Source organism: Pogona vitticeps, chromosome 2, assembly GCF_051106095.1.
Source record: "Pogona vitticeps strain Pit_001003342236 chromosome 2, PviZW2.1, whole genome shotgun sequence".
NCBI classification, from domain to species: Eukaryota; Metazoa; Chordata; class Lepidosauria; order Squamata; family Agamidae; genus Pogona; species Pogona vitticeps.
The window spans coordinates 234,041,484-234,059,649 of NC_135784.1; the positions used below are offsets into that span (position 1 = coordinate 234,041,484).

Consider the following 18,166-nt stretch of genomic DNA (forward strand, 5'->3'; position numbering starts at 1 on the left):
ACATTAATAAGGAGAATGTCTGTGTGTTCCTAGTGGTTGTTCCTAATGTCAATCAATGATAGCTCAAAAATAGACCAAGGTGCCCTGCATTTAAACATGATGTTCTAAACAGGAAACAACGCTGACACAAATGATAAAACAGTAAGTTAACTGAACAGAATTTTATTTTAGAATTTTTAAGAAACAGAATGTCGTTCTGAGCAAGCCTTTCCAATCCTGCAAACACCCATAACAGAGCAGCATAGGCCACCGGAAAAATGTCTTAATACCACTGGGAAAATGTCTGAGCATTTTTTTTTCAGCAAAAGAGCTGGTGCAGACGGACAAATTATTCTGGACTGGACTGTCTTAAACCAGCTCTCAGGCCTTCCCTCTAGTCAATACTTGATTTTTCTTTTTATTCTTTATTTGTTTCTTACTCTATTTTTGTATTGTAACTTGTTATTGGATGACTTATGTAATATTTTTGTGTTGTTTTATTGTTTTTATGTTATATTGGAAGCCGCCTAGAGTGGTCGTATAGACCAGATGGGCGGGATACAAATCAAATCAAATCAAATCAAATCAAATCAAATCAAATCAATCAATCAATCAATCAATCAATCAATCATTGGCTTTTTACTGGTTCCAGATACAGCTGGTTTTACACCATCCAGAAATCCTTATGTGCAGCATATAAATGATTTAAATAAATACATGCAGATTTACGTAAAGCTATAGCACATTAGAAGTTCAAGAACTTTAAATCCTTTAACACCAACTAGGTCTTATTTCATAGTGACAACAAAGAGTATTAGAAATTATAAGCAGAAGAGGAATCAGATACCACCAACAAAAATAGAGACCTTAATTATTATTCAAAATAGTCAATCTCTCATTCTAATGACAATGTCATATAACAAATAACTATGCATCAAAATATTGCATTGACATTTAACAGAGGACACCGCATAACTAGGAAAATCCTGTTGCGTGTCATAGTAAATCACATTGAAAAGAATAAGGCAAAAAACACAGTGCGCTGCTTATACACTGCACTTAAAGCACTCTCTGGGAAGTTTACAATTTAATTATGTAGTCTACACATTGCCCACCCCTCATCCCCCAGCACGCTGGGTATTCAATTTACCACTCTTGGAAGGATGGAAGGCTGAGTCAACCTCAAGCTGGCTACCTGAGATTAAACCTGTGTTGTCAGCAGTTTTGGCTGCAGTACAGCAGTTTAACCACTGCACAAGGCTCTTCAGAATATGTATTCGCAAAGAGAATATGTATTCTCTTCAGAATACATTAGAATAGGATATTGATGAATTAATGGGGATTTGGTGACTCAACTGTTTTGTAAATTCCACAGATTCAAATGGGCCTACTCTAACTGCAATTTTAGCACAGTAAGTCACAGTTACATTTACAACTGAGCTTATGGAGGAAATGATTCACTAAATCCCCACTGATTCAACAGACCTACTTAGTGCAATTTATTATCAACAAGATTTGGCCAACAAGGGTTGAGTCAGGGAGAAAAATATCCTACAGTAACTCTGTTTCACATTTGACCCTTTGGCAGCCTTTTCACAGTAAAAAAGAAAGAAATGTGGCTGATCTAGATGTTACATTTTCAGATCAATTAAGAAAAACTAGTTTTGCAAAAAGTCCTCTAAAACTTCATCAAAACCAACAAAGGAATGTTATATTAAACTAAATTACCAATATCTTAATTAGAGGAGAGCCACTGAATCAAAGCAATTTACATGACTATTGACTTTCCCTTCAGCAAATGATTTAATAAATGTACTCTTAATTAGAACGTAATGACCGATTTTAGGCTCCAAGTACACAGTTTGCTTGTTTATATTTTTAAAGTTAAACTTGCCAAAAGCTGCACTCTTTAAGACATCTTATTAGGGCACCTTATTTCCAAAAAAACTCCCAGCCTAGGAATAGAAACTCTCCACCCACGTTGGTCCTTGACCAGCATGGCTATACAGAAGGGGGATGGATTCTTACAAATGTTTTTGAGCAATGGCTGAAAACCTATCCTGCTAAAAATCTGATAGCATTGGCTACATAGTGATTTTCACTCAGCTTCCACACAGCTGAAGGAATCTTATTTGATTTATTGTAGATTTTTTGGTAAAAAAAAAAAAAAATCAAACCAACAATTATGAAGAATGCCCCACAATTTAATCAATGTACTTTATTTAATCCTGGTACATGACAGTTAAAATACTCTGTGTGTGTGTGTGTGTGTGTGTGTGTGTGAGAGAGAGAGAGAGAGAGAGAGGGAGGGAGGGAGGGAGGGAGACATATCTGTCTCAGGTATGTCATCCAGGTGAGGTTATCTGGAAGCTAAGTCATAGCAACTGGACTTCTTTCTTATTAGGTTGAAATGTTTCACTACTCTTATAGGGATATATTCTTCCAGTGTGAGAGGGAAAATCAAATTTCAGTTCTCATGAGACTAGCCACCTGCAGTTTTTCAAAGTACCAACATTAAAAAAATAATAGTTTTTAAAGAATCAGAGCTTCTTTTAAGAAAGTTTTAATTGATCATTTGAGGACTGCAGCCATAGATAAAATCCACTCACATATTTAATACATCAAAAATGCAATCCAACCATTTTATAGGGAAACTATTTATTGATGAATATTTCTACACCATTTAGAACTAAGAATTTCAAAACAGTGTACAATAATAATAAAGCGTACAATACAAAAACTAGATGAAAACAAAATGCAGCATCCACACACAGAGTCCATGAAAAGGATGGCTTCATGTTGAATTTCTGAGGAAAGTGTAAGCACTATCATTCTAATTACCCTGCTTCAAACAACTGGGGGCAGCTCTCTGAAACATCTAATACCCCTCAAACCACATCATAGAAAAAACACATTTCAATATCCTTAGTAATGGCTGATGTCATTGAAACTTCTGAGTTTACCCTTAAAGCACACACACACATAGAAAAAACTGCACCATTTAACAAATCTTAGGCTAATAGTCCTAATTGTTGGTGTGCTGGTGTCACCCACAGCTCTCCCACTGATTGATTTGTTTTATGCTCATTCAGTATAAGCATTCTACAGAGCATAGCAGCTAACACTGCAAAACTCATTTCTTCATTGTTGCTGCCAATAAATATTCTCTGGAGCTGACTGTATAAACATCAACATTAGATCTATGGCACTGAATTTTCCAATCTTTTTGTTACTTTGAGTGTCCTAGGACTGCTCCCTGGGAAAGAACTTTCATTCTTCGTGACTGCTTTTTACTTTGTAAAAAGAAAGAAGGCTTACAACATCTTTGCCAAATCATTACAATTCAATGTTCCTACAAGGAATTTACAAAATTCTGGTGTCTTTTTTATTTCAGCAAGAAACCACATGCCAAAAGTAAGCATGCAATCTTGGCATAGATGACTTCTACATATTATTAATTCAAGAATTCAGAATGCTGTTAACAGGGTTTTTAAGCTAAATTTATCATCATGACTTATGTGAAGTAGCACATAAAGCCGATGACATTTACAGTATTAGAGATGGGGAGAAGTTAAGGCCATTTCATCCAACTCAAATCTTGGAAGACCAAATTTCTAACAGGGTAAAAAAAGTTATAAGGCAAAAAGTGTCTGCAGGCTTGCTAGGGATGTGAGAGGGTGCCCAAGGAAAATGGTGCAAAGTCCTCCTTACTCCTGTTTCATTTTTCTCTATTAACAATGCTGTTGCTCTTGTTACGTGCTGTCAAGAACCAACTTATAGTGACCCTAATAGGGTTTTCAAAGTAAGTGAGAGAAGTGGTTTTACCAGTTCCAATCTCCCCCAGTGAGTTTCCACAGCCCAGCAGGGATTCGAATCTTGTTCTCCAGAGTCCTAGTCCATCACTCTGGCCACTACATCACACTGAAAACTACCATGTTTCCCTGAAAATAAGATAGAGTGTCTTATATTAATTTTATTAGGGCTTATTTTCAGGGGATGTTGTTTTTTCTATGTACAACAATCTACATTAATTCAAATACAGACATGTCATCTTCTTCTGGTTTCTGCACAATGCTGCACAATGGTGGATGGCAGGGTTTCACCTAACTGGGGCTTATTTTTAGGGTACGGCTTTTATTACGAGCATCCTGAAAAATCACACTAGGGCTTATTTTCAGGTTAGGTCTTATTTTTGGGAAAACAGGGTAACAGTGCATGTTTTACACACGCAATGTCCCACAGCCACTCTCCAGCACTTCCTTACAGAGAAATTCCTGCCTGAAGCTGCAAAGCATAAGCAGCTTTTCTGACCTTATGGAATGAGATGTTCTCCTCCTGCTCAGCCCACAAGCCACCTAGAGAGCTGCTAGTGTCAAGAGGTGCAGAAATCGTGACCTTCCAAACACTGCTCCTCTCTAGCACCTCTGCTAGCTTACCCAGAGGCCAAAGATGTTAGTAATCCAACAAAATCTAAAAAGTCACAAACTTCCTAATAACTATGTGGCAAAATTTTCCAGGGTTTGCTAGATAGAGGACCCAGAAGTGGTTGACTCCAGAGGTCGTCAACCACCGGTCCGCGGCCCAGTGCCAGTCCGTGGCCTGAGCCGGACTGGGCCATGAAGACAGACCTCTTGCCCTTCCGCAGGCACTCCCCTGCCCACAGCTGCTTTGCGTGTGCACGCGCGTGTCAGCGCTGACGTGAGTGCTCCCCCACATTCACGTATGTGCCGAGTGCCCGCACAAAGGGGTGGGTGGGTGGGCGTGCAGGCAGGTGTACAGGCGCCCCTGCATATGCATGAAGGGGTGGGGGCTGCTCCCCCACCATTTTGCAAATGTGCCCAAGAGTGCATGTGCACCCATGCGCACCTGCAGCCCCCCGCCTTCCTCTTAGGCTCAGCCGGTCCGTGGTCCCAAAAGGGTTGGGGACCGCTGGTTTACTCTTCCCTTCTCAGATAACACTCTGGAATTGTGCAAGTTGATTCTTGTTATCAAAGACACTGTGAAGAATAGAACTCCTAAGCCACTGCTATGCAACCAGGTATTCCACCTCACTAAGCTGTCCTGTCTACACGTTCTCTACCCCTACTATAAACACTATGGAGCTAGACGGACCAAAGTGTGCAATCCCAAAAAGCCTACAGTTTGAAAGTGTACACAGTGTGAATATGTGCATTCCAGGAATACACCAATCACTGATACTTCCGATGTCTGAAAATGTACACTTTTAAACAGTAGGTGTGTCAGTTAATAGAGGATTACTGGAGGTAGAGACAATGGGGCATGGAAAAAATTACATTATGAGATGCATAGCCTGTTTCCCTGAAAATAAGCCCAAAATTACATTATGAGATGCATAGCCTGTTTCCCTGAAAATAAGCCCTTGTATGATTTTTCAGGATGCTCATAAGCCCTACCCCCAAAATAACCCCCAGTTAAGTGAAACCTCACCATCCACCATTGTGCAGCAACCAGAAAAAGATTACATGACTAGTAAAATAAAACATCCCCCGAAAATAAGCCCTAATGCATATTTGGAACAAAAATTAATATAAGACTCTATCTTATTTTTGGGGAAACACGGCATATTGCAGTCACATAGCAACTTCTTGAGGGGGGCAACCATCCTCTTCAAATCAAGTCTAAGCTGTTCAATTAAATCATGATTTAAATCAAATCCACTCTTTTTTCAATCCCTTTGTTATCAGAGAAAGGGCATCAGATGTGCCCAACTGTCAATGCTGCTGCATGAGCTGACAAAAGGCTGACTGAGCCTGAGAGCTAAACTTCTGGTTCTTGAGATTTAAGCCCCTCCAAGGAGAGAAAAGACTTCCAACTGTGAGGTTTCCCCCTCACCCTTCGAAAGGCACAGAACTACAAAAGGATAACCTGGCCAAAGGGATCCGAGGAGAATCACTTCCAACGAGATACAGTATATTCTAAAGCAGGCAATTAGGGACCTGCCCACCAAGAGGAAGTAGCAAGAGATGTTTCAGAGGAAGATCTCGAAGGACCAAAAAAGATTGGGGCGGGGGCGGTGTCGGGAAACACCGTGGATGTATAGGGATAGAGAAGAATACCGTGGGGAAGAGGAGCGGACCTACAGCTCCTCTGGTTTTGACTCGTCAACGGGGAACCAGCCGGGAGAAAAGGGGAGGGCGCGGTGTTTCCTTCCCCCCCCCCCGCCGCCGCCTTACCACTTCTCGGCGGCCAGTCCTGCTCGCAACCGGGAGGGACGAGCGGCCGAGGCGGGCGGAGGGAGCGCAGACCACCCACCCACCCACCCCTCTCAAGCGGCGGCTCAGGAAGAGAGCAGAATTCGTCGTTGCCTTTTCTTTTTCTTCGTTCGCGGTCATTTGGGGGGCTGGGGGGGAAGAGAGTTTCTTGTAGACTTTAAAGAATTCTTGTGAAATGCGGGGGAAAGAGGGGAGGGGGGGCTGAGTGGGAAGGAGAGGGACGCAGGGAGCCCCCCCCCGAAGGCGAGAGAACAAAAAGCCAAGGCAGCAGGAGAGGAAAGGTCCCCGGGGAGAGCCTGGAAAGAGGCGGCGGGGGGCTGAGGAGGAAGGAAGGAGGGCGCCGGGCAGAGGGCGGCGAAGAAGCCCAGCCCGGTGAGGAGGGCGACGCGCCAGGGCTTCCCGCGGCGGCGGCGGCCGTGCGTGTGGCCACCAAATGTGGACGCCTAGGCAGGGAGCCGAAGCGACAGCCAAAGCGGAGGAGGCGCGAGGAGCCGAGGGAGAAAGGCGGGCGGGCGGGCACTCACCGGGGCCTCGCGGACTGGCGAAGGAGGAGGCGGCAGAAGAAGAAGAGAGGGACTAAGGCGCGTCTCAGGGCGGAGGGGGCTGAGGCATGGTGCTCCCCTTTTGCTCACCCTGCTCGCGCGCCCCAATGCGCCCGGCACGACCCCACGACTTCACACAAATGGCAGTCCCCCCTTCTCGCCTCCCCTCCGCTCCTCCCGCCTTGCTGGCGGGGCAAAGAGCCGAGCCCGACGCCACGCAGCTCCGCCCCGGCAGGCCGCAAGCGCCTCCTTCTGCTTCCCTCTTGCGCTGCCGTGCTTGCCTCTCCCCTGCCTCCCCCCCCCCCCCGGGCCCGCGCGTCTCCTTTGCTGCGCCCCCTCGGCTGGCTTTCCCTGAACCTTCGCCGGGCGGAGCCTTTCCGTCAAGGGCCGCCGCCCCCCCCCCGGGGCCGCCACCGTGAAGGGGAAAGGAGCGGCCGCTGGGAGCCCTCTTCGGCTCTGCTCGTGCGAGAGAGGAGCCCCTCAAGCTTTGTGGAGCTTGGGCTGCCTTTCGGCCTTGGGCCGCCGTCGTGCCGGGAAACTGGCCCGCCGGTGGCTCGGCTCAGGACCGGCGGGTGGGTGGGCGGGGGGGGGGGCGAAGTGAGTGAGGTTCATCTGCGGCGGCAGCACAACCAAAGCAGAAGCCATGCGGCAACTTTAGGGGCTACTAGAACGTAGGATTGGGCCTGTGGAGAAAACGTATGCCGCGTGACTTCCAATTGATCGCTATAAGGCTTCCAGAAAGCCTTGAGAGAGGGGCAGCCTTCGGGCTCCGGTCCTCTTGAGAAGAACCGAATTCAGCGAGTGAGGCATCCCGTCTCCTACGTGGAGACGCTTTTCTTTTGATCCGCGCTTTGCAGGTTTTGAAAACTATTCTGAAGCCGGCAGCAGCTTGAGTCGGGTAGTCTGGAGACAAAAGTGCGAACTCTGAAAACTTCTCGCGCGCCCCCCCAACTGATAGGATTTCTATTTGTCTCTTTCAAGCAAAGGTCAGCCGTAGTCAAAACCGACGACAAAACCAAACTAATGTTTAGGCTCAGGCTATGGCTACACGCCTTTGCTGTTTTTAACCTGGCCTCTTCGGGTCGTCCCTGTGCAATCGATCCCCAATAGGGGAAAAATGCACCGATCGAAATAGGGCGCTGCTGTTAACTGCCTGCGACAACCCCTTGAAATCAGCGATGCGCCCAGCATCCTGCCTTCCCTTCCCAGAATGTACTGTAGTAGGACTTGCTTTCGAGTAATCGTGCCCGGCCAAGAGGACCGCAGCCCCGTCTTTTGGTTTTCGTCACTATTCTTTTGCTTTTGCAAAAAGCTGGGCTACTTCCAAGGCTTTTTCTCGCCCTGCCTAGGACTAGAATTTTGCAGAGGTCCCTACAGCTGTCCTTCCGCTTTGCTTTCTTGGGTCGTTAAGATGCAGGCTACCTTCTGCAGACCTTGATCCATTTAGCGCAGGATTATTGTTAATAAATGTGCAGTTTCAAGGCAGGCGATTTTTTTCAGCTTTACCTGCAGATTGCCCAGGATTTGAACGGACACCTGCGGTCAGAAGTATGGGCTTTCCCCCAGAATTATCCTTAACCACAAGCAAAGCTAACTACACCAGAGCACAGAGTGCTGTCCTCTGAAGATGCCGGCCACAGAGACTAGCGAAACGTTAGGAAGAACAACCTTCAGAACACGGCCAAAGAGCCCGAAAAACCCACAACAACCACAAGCAAATTCTTTCAGCAGAGAAGAAAACAGAATACTTGTGGGGGAAAAACCCTTGGAGATACACTTGGATTCTGTACCAGTGTGGAACTTTCTACCATCACAGTAAAAAGGCAGTGCATTTAGCAAGATATGTCTTAACTTCCCCAACTAAATGTTTGCTGCACATTAATCATCTTCTGAAGAACTAAGTGGCCTTTTGCACAGGAAAGATCAGTGGACAAATTTATGCCTACATATACCGGAGAGAAAAGTACAACTATGTATGGAATCTAACCAGCCTTTCCCATTATCTTCACTCTCAACCAGCAGCGGCTTTTATTGGACAGGAACTCTCCTGCCTCTTCCTGCAGATCCCACAAGATCTTTTCTAGAAATGTTCCTACTGCACGTTTCAGGATCCGCATGGGAACTGCCCCTTTGCAGTCCAAGCAGTGTACAGTGGACCCTCTACTTACGGAATTAATCCGTATTGGAACGGTGGCTGCAGGTCGAAAAGTCTGTAGGTTGAGTCTCCATTGACCTACAATGCATTGAAAACCAATTAATCCCGTAACTGGCAGTTTTTGTTCTATTTTTGTTCCATTTTGGTTTTTTTCTGGTCTGTAGGTCGATTCTCCGGCTGCAAGTCGAACCTAAATTTTGCAGCCAGAGAAGTCTGTAACTGGCAAAGTCTCTAAGTCGAGCCATCTGGAAGTCGAGGATCCACTGTATTGACTTTTAGCAAGCAAATTGAGGAACTGCAGCCAAACAGGTTGACGGCGTACACCTCTCTCTCCTCCCCCTCACTGTTTTAAGACCTGTACTGTATATATTTTCCTGCACCAGAACTCATGTGTAGGTGTATCAGTGATTCATAGACACATGCAGCATTCTGACAGAAGGGGAGAAATACAGTGGAGATGTCATAGTCTACATTCCTATGTACAGTATCTAGCAGTAAAACCCATTGAAATAAGTGGGACATTGCAGAGTATGCATTGATAATACAAGGCTGATAATAGTGCAACTGGCAGAAAATGGTTGAAGATTACACAATATCAGACTGTTTCCAGTATTAAAAAAAATGTCCAATATATTTTATCTAGTTGGATAGCTCAGAGAGTTGGTTACCTGGCTGCAGAACCAGAGGTCAGGAGCTGGATTCCCCACTGTGTCCCTTGGGAGGAGAGCCAGTCTGTGTGTCCTTGTGTAAGCTATACACTCCCCTAGGACCATGAGTGCTTTACTGTTAGGGAGCCGTGGAAATGGTTGCATACCGTAAATTGGAATGGATTTGATGGCACATACTTTTATTAGATTTAATGATAGCAAATATGGAAAACGTCTGAGGATTTGGGACTACAAGTCCAGCATCCCCCCCATTCAGAACAACTATTGGCCATTGGGGATTCTGGGAGCTGCAATCCAACAAAAACAACAACACTTTTCCAAGGCACTTCTTAATTTCCACAGTTCTCTTGACAGACTATGTGCATGTTTTTTTGCTAATAATTTCTCCTCACAGAAATGAAGAAGATAAATGAAAACAGGAAGCTTGCAGTGACTGGCAGGAGTGACTCGGTGACACAACAAGAAAGAACAGCATTTGAAGGCAGAAAAGTTGGGTTTAAATCTAACCAGAGGAAAGTGTTAAATTGACAGGGTAACCACAAGGCAAAGCTTCCTTTTGGGTGTCCCACCAGCAGTGGTGGTTTTGGGTGCCAAAAGTATGGGGAAATGTCACAAGGCTAAAACCCAAACACTCCACAAGAGCTGCAAAATTGTGCAACCATAAGGCCTCACAGAAAGATGCACCATGAATACCCTAGAACTAGCATTTCCTTCTGAAGTGCATTGCATGGCGACTAAGGAGCAAAACCATCAGGGTATAAAAGTACAGAGAGGCTCTGTGTATCCCAGGGGAACAGCATCCTCCAAGCAGTGCCAAATCCAGAGATAGGAAAGTAGAGGATGACAGAGAGGTCCTTGAGATTAAGGGATCCTATGGCTCATCGAGACTATAAAGCAGGCACAGTCAGGAACTGAACTCCCAACCTCTACCTAAACCACTGAGTGATCCAGCACTGGTAGCTTGTCTCTCAGACTTGCCCATGAAGTATGTTTTGTCATTGCAGCTCCAGCAATAGAGCTAGGGTTCCTAGGGTCCTGACTCACTGTAGTACAATATATGCAAGGTTTTTCAAATGTTTATGTATGCCAGATAGGGAAACTGAGAAAAAAGAGCTAGTTAAAGTGTAGCCTGATCCTGAAGCAATCAGAGCCCCATGTAACAGAATGAATTAGCTGCCATGGCAGTTACATGCATCTCCTTCCTGATTTATTGATCAACCTAAGGAGTCATTTGCTCCCATAATTTTAGAGTGTGATCCCGACCCATCCGCTCAGTCTATGAAGCACCCCCAGAGCCTAGGTTGTTTGGGCAGATATTTGAACAGGATACCAGTCCTCAAACAATCATTTGTGTGGTCCTGAGGAGATTACAACAGAGCAATGTAGCCATGTCATAGGTTCGGGTATACGAGATCTGTATACCTTGGCTAGATCTGACTGATGGGATGCAGAGCTAGTTGGTGTCTCTCACACACATACATACCCATCACTGGACCATAGAAATAGAGAGGGTGAGGAAGCAGTCACTGGCAAGTCTTGATTGACACAGGAGTTCAGTGTTATAATCCAGGAGTGAGGAACATTTGACCACCAGATGTTTCAGATTACAAGACCTCAATATCCTTATCATAGCTTATAGTTATTGGGGTTGGTGGTGTTTGTACACCAAAACTAAGGATGTCAAAGTTTCCAAAGCCCTGTTATTATAAATACTGCAGTACCTCTATCCTGGTCAAGATACTGCAAAGTGAGAGACAAACTATTGAAATCCTCATAAAATTCCACTTCCCCCTTAGGCATCTCACCTCTGCCAACTTTTCCACTGTCAGTGGCATCCAGCTGACAAAAAATCAGCAGACTGTGGGTTGTTAGTTTTTTTCCATTTGTACAGTGCTATGTGGAAGACTTGGGGAAAATTTATTCCTTCATTGGGAGAGGGTTGGACTACACTAGAAGATTCTCAGGGTTCCTTCCAAGTCTACAGTAGTGTGATTCTTTGAATTCTACATTCCCAAGAACACAAGAGATAGATATCTGTCTTTAAATACTTACTTGAAAGCCTCAAAATAAAAGTAGTAATTTTTTTAATGCTCATGTCTACTCATCAAGCTATACCTATACTGGTGAAGTTCAGAAATCAAAACTGCAGTGAAGCCTTCATAGCAAAAATCTGCAGGGATTATGATATAAGGAACACCCAGTAATTATATTTTCTATATTTTCACAGTATATTGTTATGACACTTAATATTGTTTAGCTCTTAAATGAGTAGTTGTAGCTTTAATATGGATAAAGGATTTGGGCCAGTAGATGTACGTTCTGCTTTAAATAATTATCAATACAGAGTTCTTTTTTTTCTATCAGAAAGTAATATAACTTAATGGTGCAATGTCATTTCTATATTGGTGTTTACAATTTGTACTAAGGCCAGATTCGAAAATGGTCTTCTCAGTCCAGCCAAACAAAGTTGAGGTATAACTCAGTTTAAACATAAAAAGTCATTGTGACTCTACCAATAATGATTTAGTAAATTATTGGCTATATTTTTAAAAAAGAGAACTCCAATTTACATCAAGTTTGGAGAACAGCTACAGTTTAAGGTGTTTACACAACAAATAGATTAATTCAGTGTAAAATATTAAACTAAAAATGTCTCTTTTTTTACCAAGGAGTGGATAAAAATCTGGATTCTACAGCTCATCAATTTTTTATTCTCTTCCACAGTGTTCGTTGTACTAAAATTCTGGGCACACATATATTGAAGCAAAGTACCGAAGGTTCATAGGCAATGTTGGAAACTGAACATGTCAAAAACATATAGTACGGTCAAACACTAAATCCAGCCTCTCTATTCAAGTAGAACCATTGAAATTAATGGAACTTCCAGAAGCTACGACAAACAAGTGTTCATTTTAGTGACTCCCTTGGAGTTAAGGCTAGCTCTGGATTGCACTTAAGGACTAAGTGATAAAATCTGTCATCAAACAGTAAGGAACAATTAGCTTGCTCTCTGCATTACCAGAATTCGTTGTGTGTTCTGATATTATCATTACAAAAATATTTCAACGTTACAATATTTAGATTTGGCAGCATGTAAGTTATAACTTTTTAAAAGCATTGTAATATCAAGTGTTTTTTTAACTTACCTGTTTTGCTAGGAGTATCCAAATGATTAAAATGTAGGGAACAAAGTTTATTTTTCTTGTTATAGCTGCAGATCTCTGTCGACACAGATGTCTGCCTCCATAGTCATCTCAGGAGCAAATGGCTGCTTTTGCTTTCAGGGGAAAATTCATATAAAGGTGTGACGCTGCTACAGGAAAAGCATAATCTGTTGCACACTCTGTTCAGGATGTCATGCCAGTCTTTTCTCCCCTTTTGAAAAACAGGAATTGTCTCATGTGACACCCTGAGATGGTCTGGCTATTATCTATTCAGCACTTCTTCAGCTGTAAACCAGATGTATTACTATCATATATGATGAATATCAGAGTAAGTTATAACAAAATATCAAGCATGTTTAGGTCATAGTGACCATTGATCTAACTGGGCCTTGCTTCCAGGTAAAACTTGCAGCCTTCGAGTTAAAACTGTGAATCTATTTTTCAGTTACTGTAATAAAGTTAATATTGTTGATTATCAACAGCTGTCTTTCCATAGAGAGCTGCAGTTGCTCACAAACAAAGGGGTCTTGAGTGATTGGATAGAATTTTGAATATGGACACATCCTTGGTATGTGATGAATTCACTGGATTATGTCAAACTAGTCACCACCTCCTTTTATAAAGCCAGCTTTGCATGTACTTTGCAACAAGCTTTACTTTGGGGTAATATGTCAAGCTGCATGGTAGTAGTGGACAGGGCTAGAGCTAAAGGTGGGTGGGCATCTCTTACCCTTCATGCTTTCTGACACTGCATGATCCTTATCACGTGCAATGACACTAGACAGATTTAGGTGCTAGTCTTTGGTGGCAGGTCATCCAGACTTGGTTTAGAGTGGTGTGAGCAAACTGAGAGGGATTGAGGGGCATTTTCGGATTTGCTGGCATCCCAAGGGTTAGACCTCCTCAGGACCATAGAAAAAGTGGGAGGGATGTGGCCATATTGGGTAATTGACTTTTTAAAAACCTTTTTTTAAAAAAAAAAATGGCTGAATAGCAATAGTAGGTTATAGTGATTACTGGTGTTTCAGTTTTGATTTTTCATTTTCATTTTTGCTTTTTTATTTTACTTTTAGTTAATGTCAGTTGAACTTACTGTACTTGGTTGTTAAAGAGAGCTGAGTTAATTATACAGCTAGTGGTGGAAAAAAGACAGACATTAAAAAAATTAAAAGTTAAACTAATAAATTTTTTTGTTTTAGAAGCCATATAAGTGACAGGGAAGCCACCTCAGGCCTATAAAATTAACTGAGAAGACTACAAGCGATGTCTGTACTTGATACTCAAACTAGATCTTGCAGTTCTCACAACTGTAATCGAAATGTAGTAACTACATTGCATTAGTACCAGTGAATAAAGTGTCAAAACTGGGACTCAGGAGATTTGTGTTCAAATCCTCATTTGGCCAGGGAAATTCACTAGGGGATGGCCATGGTGAATGGGTACTTTAATCTCTCACATATATAAAAAATGTCTCATATAACCATAAGGAAGAAGCAACTTGATGGCACATATAACAAGAGCTATATTAAAACATCTAAACAAAACAACATATAGCACAGGACATTTTTAGTTGATTGGCTTTCTGTCCTACCTCTTTTCAGCTGCTCAGAATATGGAAGAGAGGTTAAAAACAAAAGACAATTTAGAAAAGAAACAGTTAAAGTTATCCCTCACTTGCTTAATTTTGGAATACCAGACTAAAGAGTGACATTACATATTCTTCCAGAAGGCATTCAGGCTTGGCCTTCTGAAAACCTCTAGAGGGCACTCCAAGGTGATGTTTCCTCTGAAGACTAGCTGCCAGGAAGGCATTGCGGCTTGATTTTGGTGCATACAGTGAAGAAGCTCATCTTACTATGTTTTCACAGGTTTTTATATTACATAAAAAAAAGGAGCAACCTCTGGGCTATGCAAAGTTTATGCCAATAAGAGCTTTTTAAAATGTGCACAATGGCTTTGATCCGGAGCTGTTTTCCACCAGTAGAAAAAGCCCTTCACTTCTGGAATGGCAATTTTAGACCTTGCAGAAGATAGTTATGGGGGGCCCCAAGGATTGTGCAGTTTGTCCAAGGCCTCATATGCTGACTCTGCTCATAAGAGGCACAGTGAGGATTGAAACTCTGAACCTTTTGCACCACAGCCAGAGATACCTAAACCACTGAGCTATCTAGCATTAATCAAATTGATTTGTCATCAAATCAATTCTGACTTATGGTGACCCTTCCCAGGATTTTCTAGCTTTTGTGCAAGATGGAAGAAGTTTTTTCAGATTTGAAGGGGGGGGGGTTCCCACTGGTAAGCTGTTTCTGAGTCTTGAATAAGCTGTTGTGCCGTATCTTTTTGTGGATGTTACCGATGGTTCCCTTATTCAGCATGTTAGACATGTTGTAATGGCACATCTGATACATTATGGTGCTGCATAGTTGGCAGAACAGTTCGTGGAACATTTTTTTATCCTTCCACTTGAAATTCTTTGGATTCAAGCTCTTCTATTTTAAAGTATTTATCTTCTGGTTTCTATTCTTGTATGAAAAATATTGACATGTGCATCTCAATAGCATGAATTTCAAAGATGTTTTTAGTGTCACATGTGAAAACCTCCTTTAGTTTTAGTCAAAAACTATAGGAGCTATATATGTGGCTTTTATACACTTATTGTTTTCCTGCACATAGATTCTGAGAGAAGACCATTCTGAGGTAGAACGTTCAGCTCCGGCATGATGATAGTGCTCTGAAAATTTCTGCATGTGTTCTTGGCACCTTTGCCAACAGTTTACTGTAAATGTGCATACTGTATTGTAATCTTATTCTTGAGTCCTTAAAGATCTTCTGAGAAGACAGTGAGTTCAAACTCATGTCTTTCTTTTTTTTAAAAAAAATACACAGATTATTTTGTCTTTAGGCAATGAACTCAGTTCTTTCATTCTTGGAAGGGACATTATCAGCAAAAGGTAAAATACAATACAGGAAAGCTGGTTCATAAACATGAAATAAAATACACTCATAAAGAAATGGGTTATGTTTTGTAAATGGAATGTAGTGTTTTTCTCTTACTTGGTACTCATAACATTGAACTTCCATAGTATAACATGGAGAAAATGATTAATTTGCCCGGTACTTTATAATAGCTTTGTGGATGATCCACCCACAGTTAAGCATTTTTAAATCCCACTGAATGGTTTTGGTTTGCTTAATTTTCTTTAAATCAATTGATTTTTTTAAAATGTTGAACAAACTTAGGGTCAATCATATTCGTACCACCACTGTTAGCCAATGATTTCATCTATAAACCTTTTCGCGCCACATGTTTAGTATTCCTGGTTGTACCAATACTAAAATTTCACTTTGAATTCTTACCTTCATAATAATGGTGGCAATTGTTTTTTAAATGAATTCTTGTGCTCTGTTGCTTTTAAATGTTTTAGTACTGATTTTATTGTTTTAATATACCGTGTTTCCTCGAAATAAGACAGGATCTTATATTCATTTTTGCTCCAAAAAACGCATTAGGACTTATTTTCAGGGGGTGTTTTATTTATTTTTTCATCTTCTGGTTGCTGCACAATGGTAGAGGGCAGGGTTTCACTTAACTTGGGCTTATTTTTTGGGTAGGGCTTATATTACAAGCATTCTGAAAAATCATTTTGTTGTTCACTCATTAAGTCATGTCTGACTCTTCGTGACCCCATGGACCAGAGCACGCCAGGCCCTCCTGACTTCCACTGTCTCCAGAAGTTTGGTCAAAATCATGTTGGTAGCTTCGAAGACACTGTCCATCCATCTCGTCCTCTGTCATCCCCTTCTCCTCTTGCCTTCACACTTTCCCAACATCAGGATCCTTTCCAGAAAGTCTTCTCTTCTCATGAGATGGCCAAAGTATTGGAGCCTCAGCTCCAGGATCTCTCCTGCCCATGAGCAGGGTTGATTTCCTTCAAAATGGATAGGTTTGTCTTCCTTGCAGTCCTGAGGACTCTCGAGTCTCCTCCAGCACAATTCAAAAGCATCAGTTCTTCGGCGGTCAGCCTTCTTTATGGTCCAGCTCTCACTTCATATGTCGCTACTGGAAAAACCATAGCTTTGACTATTCGGACTTTTGTCAGCAAGGAGATGTCTCTGCTTTTTAAGATGCTGTCTAGGTTTGTCATCACTTTCCTCCCAAGAAGCAGACGTCTTTTAATTTCATGGCTGCTGTCACCGTCTGCAGTGATCATGGAGCCCAAGAAAGTAAAATCTGTCACTGCCTCCATATCTCCCCCTTCTATTGGCTAGGAGGTGATGAGACCAGTGGCCATGATCTTAGTTTTTTTGATGTTGAGCTTCAGACCATTTTTGCACTCTCCTCTTTCACCCTCATTAAGAGGTTCTTTAATTCCTCCTCACTTTCCACCATCAGAGTATCATCTGCATATTGGCAGTTGTTGATATTTCTTCTGGCAATCTTAATTCCAGTTTGGGATTTATCCAGTCCAGCCCTTTGCATGATGTATTCTGCATGTAAGTTAAATAGGCAGGGGGACAATATACAGCCTTGTCATACTCCTTTACTAATTTTGAACCACTCAGTTGTTCCATATCCAGTTCTACCTGTTGCTTCCTGTCCCACATATAGATTTCTCAGGAGATAGATAAGGTGGCCAGGCACTCCCATTTCTTTAAGAACTTGCCATAGTTTGCTGTGATCCACACAGTTAAAGGCTTTTGCGTAGTCAATGAAGTAGATGTTTTCCTGGATCTCCGGCTTTCTCCATAATTCAGCACATGTTAGCAATTTGGTCTCTAGTTCCTCTGCCCCTTCGAAATCCAGCTTGTACTTCTGGAGTTCTTGGTCCACATATTGTTGAAGCCTACCTTGGAGGATTTTGGGCATAACCTTGCTAGCATGTGAAATGAGTAAAATTGTTCAGTAGTTGAAGCATTCTTTGGCACTGCCCTTCTTTGGGACTGGGATGTAGACTGATCTTTTCATGTCCTCTAGCCACTGCTGAGTTTTCCAAACTTGCAGGCATATTGAGTGTAGCACCTTAACAGCATCATCTTTTAAGTTTTTAAATAGTTCAACTGGAATGCCATCACCTCCACTGGTCTTGTTGTTAGCCATGCTTTCTAAGGCCCACTTGACTTCGCTCTCCAGGATGTCTTGCTCAAGGTCAGCAACCACACTATCTGCATTGTCTGGGACATCGAGATCTTTCTGGTATAATTCCTCTGTGTATTCTTGCCACCTTTTCTTGATGTCTTCTGCTTCTGTGAGGTCCCTACCATTTTTGTCCTTTATCATGTCCATCTTTGCAGAAAAATGTTCCTTTAATATCTCCAATTTTCTTGAATAGATCTCTGATTTTTCCCTTTCTATTATTTTCCTCTATATCTTTGCACTGTTCATTTAAGAAGGCCCTCTTGTCTCTCCTTGCTATTCTTTGGAAGT

General features: G+C 42.4%; 1 protein-coding gene across 6 annotated transcripts in view; it reads right to left on the reverse strand.

Annotated features, from left to right (window-relative positions):
- CEMIP2 (cell migration inducing hyaluronidase 2) overlaps window positions 1–12,847 on the reverse strand; it is a 77,619-nt gene extending 64,772 nt beyond the window's left edge. For 4 of the 6 annotated variants that reach the window (XR_013541514.1, XR_013541513.1, XM_078385077.1 and 1 more), the window contains exon 1: window positions 6,737–6,881. The gene's annotated coding sequence lies outside the window, so the exon portion shown is untranslated. Of the gene's footprint in view, window positions 1–3,804; window positions 3,921–6,736; window positions 6,882–12,723 lie in introns of those variants that run through there. The other 2 variants (XM_078385075.1, XM_078385076.1) reach the window with 2 other exon arrangements.
- Between the last annotated feature and the right edge of the window lie 5,319 nt (window positions 12,848–18,166).